The sequence below is a fragment of the Elaeis guineensis genome, chromosome 4 (assembly GCF_000442705.2).
Source record: "Elaeis guineensis isolate ETL-2024a chromosome 4, EG11, whole genome shotgun sequence".
NCBI lineage: Eukaryota > Viridiplantae > Streptophyta > Magnoliopsida > Arecales > Arecaceae > Elaeis > Elaeis guineensis.
Genome location: NC_025996.2, coordinates 44,241,599 through 44,247,164, shown reverse-complemented (window position 1 = coordinate 44,247,164; position 5,566 = coordinate 44,241,599).

The window sequence follows — 5,566 nt, the reverse complement described above, 5'->3', positions numbered from 1 at the left end:
TCTAGTGCTCATTTATGCACTTCTATGCAGGGTCTTGAGAGAGCAGAAGGCTGAGGGATGGGAGATGATCCTACATGTCGGGAATGGAGCAAGAGTTGCTACTATGGCCGTAGGAATCTACCCTCTGCGATTACGTTAGGATTAGATTTAGTTTTAAGAGACTGTTATTATGTGCCTGCAGTAAGCAGGAATTTGATTTCTGTTTCATGTTTAGCACAAGAAGGCTATGTGATTAACTTTCATAAGGACCATTATAACATATTTTATGAAAATAATAAAGTTGCAAATGATTTTGTTATTAATGGTCTCTATCAATTACATGTTGATGTATCTGTTTTTAATATTGAGCAAAATGTGAATGCCATAGGAATTAAAAGGCCTAAAGATAGTCTAAATGATAAGTATCTGTGGCACTTAAGGTTAGGTCATACAGCAGAAGACAGGGTTAACAAATTGGAGAAATTTGAGCTACTGAGTCCGTTTACTTTCAAGTCATATCTAGTTTGTGAATCATGCTTTCAAGGCAAAATGACCAAGCTCTCTTTTGTGGGACATGGGGAAAGGGCCACAGACCTACTTGCCCTAGTACATACGGATGTGTGTGGCCCATTTGATGTGTCGGCTAGAGGCAACTTTGTTTACTTCATTATCTTTACCATGATATGTCTAGGTACGGGTATGTGTTTCTAATGAAACACAAGTTGAAGCTTTTGAAAGGTTCAAAGAATTCAGACATGAGGTAGAAAAACAAACAGGAAAGCCCATTAAGGTTCTTCGATCAGATTGAGAAAGTGAATACCTTAGTCGAAAATTTTAGACTATCTTAAGGACAATGGTATAGTCTCTCAATAGACTCCACCTGAAACGCCTCAACTCAAAGGAGTTTCAGAATGGAGAAACTGGACCCTATTAGATATGGTCCGTTCCATGATGAACTTCACAGACCTCCCAAAATTTTTTTGAGGATATTGTCTCATGACAGTAATTTATGTATTGAATAGGTTCCCTCTAAAACCGTTCCTACCACACCGCATGAGATATGGCATGGTAAGAAGCCAAGTCTGAATCATCTCAGAATTTGGAGTTGTCCGGCTCATGTCAAGAGACAGCAGACGAACAAGTTGGAGTTCAGATCTTTTAGAGCTCAGTTCATAGGATATCCTAAAGAATTATTAGGATATTATTTTCTGGAAGACCACAATGTGATTGTGAGTCGAAATGCTATTTTTCTTGAAAAACAGTTTATTCAAGATGGTGGCATCGGAAGAATAATTAAGCTCAAGAAGAATGTCTCCCAAGAGCAACGAGCTAAAGAACCTAAGGAACCTAATCAATCAGAACCAGTCCTAACACAACCTCTTCCACCTCGTAGATCGACTAGGGTTTTTTGTCCTCCTGAAAGGTACTTAGGTACCATACAAGAGGATGTAGAGGAAATATTCCTCACGAAAAATGGGGTTCATGGTGATGATCCCAAGATTATGATGAGGCGATATCAGATATCGACTCCGAAAAATGGTTAGAGAAAATGAGATCAGAAATTGACTCGATGCACTCAAACCAAGTCTGGACCTTGGTAGATCCACCTGAAGGTATTATACCTATTGGGTGTAAATAGATCTTCAAGAGAAAGATAGGTGTAGATGGGAATGTGGAGACATTCAAGGTTAGGCTCGTAGCGAAAAGTTATAGTCAGCGCGAAGATATTGACTATCAGGATACCTTCTCGTCCGTAGCCATGCTAAAATCCATCCGCACATTGCTTGCTGTTGCAGCCTATTTCGATTATGAAATATGACAGATGGACGTGAAAATGATGTTCTTAAATGGATATCTTGAGGAAGATATCTATATGGAACAGCCGCTTAATTTTACATCTAGTGATGATGATCACAAGGTCTGCAAACTACAAAGGTCTATTTATGGACTTAAGCAAGCATCTCGGAGTTGGAATACTCGTTTCAATGATGTGATCAACATGTTTGGTTTCATCAAGAACTAGGAGGAACCATGTGTGTTCAAAAAGGTCAGTGGGAGTGCAGTTGTCTTCCTCGTATTATACGTGGATGACATCCTCCTAATTGGGAATGACATTCCCATGTTGACCTCAGTCAAAGTATGGTTGTCTAAGGAGTTCTCTATGAAAGATCTAGAAGAGGCATCCTTTATACTGGGTATTAAGGTCTATAGAGATAGACCAAATAGGATGCTGAGACTTTCACAGAAGATGTACATAGAGGAGGTGCTAAAAAGGTTTAGCATGGATAACTCCAAAAGAGGTTTATTGCCTTTAGACATGGCATTCATCTCTCCAAGAAGATGTGCCCTAGCACACCTGAGGAGATTGAACACATGAGCAAGATCCCTTATGCTTCGGCAATAGGGAGCCTCATGTATGCCATGCTATGTAACGACCTGATATAGCCCATGCTGTGAGTGTCACAAGCAGATATCAATCGAATCCAGGCGAAAAGTACTGGACTTCTGTGAAATGTATCCTTAAGTACTTGAGAAGGACTAAGGATATGTTTCTAGTCTTTAGGAATGGAGAACTCCAGATTCAGGATTTACAGACTCAATTTTATGTCTGATATAGATGATCGAAAGTCGACATCTGGGAGTCTGTTCATTTGCAACGGTAGTGCAATTAGCTGGAAGAGTTCCAAGCAAACGGTAATTGCAGATTCCACCATGGAGGCAAAGTATATTGCTGCATCGGAAGCTGTGAAGGAGGCATTCTGGTATAAAAATTTACTGCAGAGCTTGGAGTGATGTCATCGGATGCCATACCTCTTAACCGCGATAATAATGGCACCATAGCCCTAGCTAAGGAGCCAAGGTCTCACCAGAAGTCCAAGCACATCGAGCAGCGATTCTATCTGATCCGTGATTACCTCAAAAAGGTTATGTCGAAGTCAATAGAGTCGACTCCACAGACAATGTGGCAGACCCGCTGACTAAGTCATTGGGCCAACAGAAGATCGAAGCCCACCTTGAGAAGATGGGACTTAGATATGTAGCCAATTGGCATTAGGTCAAGTGGAAGTTTGTTAGATGTGTGCCCTAGATGTCAGATCGGCTGACACATTCCTGTACAGAACTAAGGACAAAATTATAATTTTGACTATAAATGAATAAAAAGATTATTCTTCTATCACATTGTGTACATTGTGTCTGTGATACATTCTTTGAGTTAGTGAAAATGTTAATTCATATTTTCAAGAGTTGAAAATTTAAGGCATGAATTTACATAACTAACTCATAAACTGTTCCTGACCATAGGATCATCACGAGGATGATGATCGATCCGGAAGGTTGGTGTACGATCACTTCCTTAGGATAGATGAGTCTTGAGTCTACGGTGTGGAGACACCGGAGCGAGAGTACAGGTATTCATTGAGAATGAGAGTACTGAGCATGACCACCTCGAGCAGTCATAAGGAAGTCTACCTTCTCGTCGATGACTAGCTCGATGCTGCAGTTGTGTATCTAGTTCTTTGACCTGAGATGCATCGTCGGTTCATCTTGAGTGTGTTATAGTTTGACTACACATAACTCGGTCTCCTAGCCATTCGAAATTCTGAGGTATATGTTGGCTGTAGTATATCCATTGTAGGAACCAGATCACACCAAGATGGGATCTATCAACCTCGATAGATGAGAGGAGTAGTCCTATGATGATCGAAAGATCGAGTCCTTAAGCCCATGGCCATGGCAGAGTGAAATAATGAAAAGAGTTTTCATTAGGTTTCACATCGAACTCGGATCGATCGATTGATTCATATGACTGATGTTGGGTTTGACGAGTTCACCTTAATCCTAATTCAGTCAGGACTCATGATAGAGGAACTCAATCACACAGGTAGCTGCACCAAGAGGTTCGTCTTCAGTTCTGATGGGTTGCCACCATATATTGCTAGGTTCACTGGTAGATTTTGGAGCAATTAGAATGATTTTGATGATCGATCATTCTAATTGTCTGAATCAGAAGAATTCTGGTCCATCGAAAGGAGTTTCGATGATGTCGATGATGAGATCACGACATATCTCATTACTATATAGAATTGAACCTAACTGGATCACACAAATAAGGGTTAGGGTCTGGATGTCATCAATTGGGCTACCCCAATTGATTTAGATAAGATCCAATTAGGTTCAAGAAATCATGCTAGCACTCGATTGAGCCTAACTTTCTTCTCGTATAATCTTTTCTGTCTCTACTGAGCCAAATGTGATCTGGCTCATCCAGAGAACTTGAGAAGGTTTTCTCAGTCTAATTGAAGCTTGTCCAGCTCAGAAAAGGTTTGTCTTAATTCATGAGATGAATTTAAGACAACACCTACTAATTTCTAGCACCTGCCAATTTCATTTTAGGACATCTGTCAAAAGTTGACATATGGGTCTTAAACTGAAGAAGATTCATTGAGGATTTTGTAGAGTGTCCACATGTCCAAACCACTTCAAATTGGGCACCATAATCAGATTATGGCGTAAGCTCAATTGGATTTAAGTGGGCACCCAAATGGATAAGAACCAAAGAGTCCTGATAAACTTGGACTCTTTGGCGCCACCTTATTTGTGCTTATCCAATGTTGGCACCAACATAGGAGAGAGTATGGGAATTCTTATCTGATGTGAACAGATGACATCACTCCACCAATTAAATTTTTTTAGAATTTATTAAATTTTCTGATTGGTCGAATGATGTGGCACTGCGCAGCATACATGATCTATATAAACCTTGCTGCACCTAGGGTTTTGATATAAAACTTATTTTATGCAAAAAACCATTAGCTGCCGCCCCCTTCCCTCTTCTCTATTCCTCCCTGCTCTTCTTTCTCCCGTCTTCACATCCAAGAAGTTGGACGTTCATCTGGCAAAGGTACAAGGCGTGGTGACGTCTGGAACAGAAGGCTGCAGGACATCTTCGACAGGCTGCTGCTCCAACTTCAGAAGGAGTTCTGAAGTACTTCCAAATCAGATATTGATTGATTTTTGGAGCTTAGAATCGCGAGGAGAAGCGTTCCAGATCCTACCTGAGTAGATACTGGTGGAGGCCAGGGCTTGATGGCTATATCAGAACCTCAGGCAGTGCTGCGATCATCTACAGGGTAATTAGATTACCCTTGAGGTATGTCTATATTTCTCATACTTTTAGATTTATTTTAAATTTTAAATATCAGATAATAAAATTAGATCTAATAGACATTAGATCTGAAATAGCGTAGAATAAAATTTTTAATTTATTCTGCTCCAGATTTGATGAAATCTGGAAGATCCTACACAGGAAAAAAACAGTTTTTCTTTCAAACTGAACCTTTATTATTTCTTCCAATTGACATAAACCAAACCTTTAAACTATTTCTTTCTCTTCTTTCTTTTCTCATAGCATATGTTTCACGTATAATGACCATATTAGTATCCTTTTGAGAATCTTGTTTAACTTGTTTCAAAAAGGAGAAATACATGCTTTAACTATACTCTATATTTTGATTCTAGATGTGAATAATATCTAACCTCCCCACTACCTACATATTTTGTAATTGTGCTTCCACATGCCTCCAAC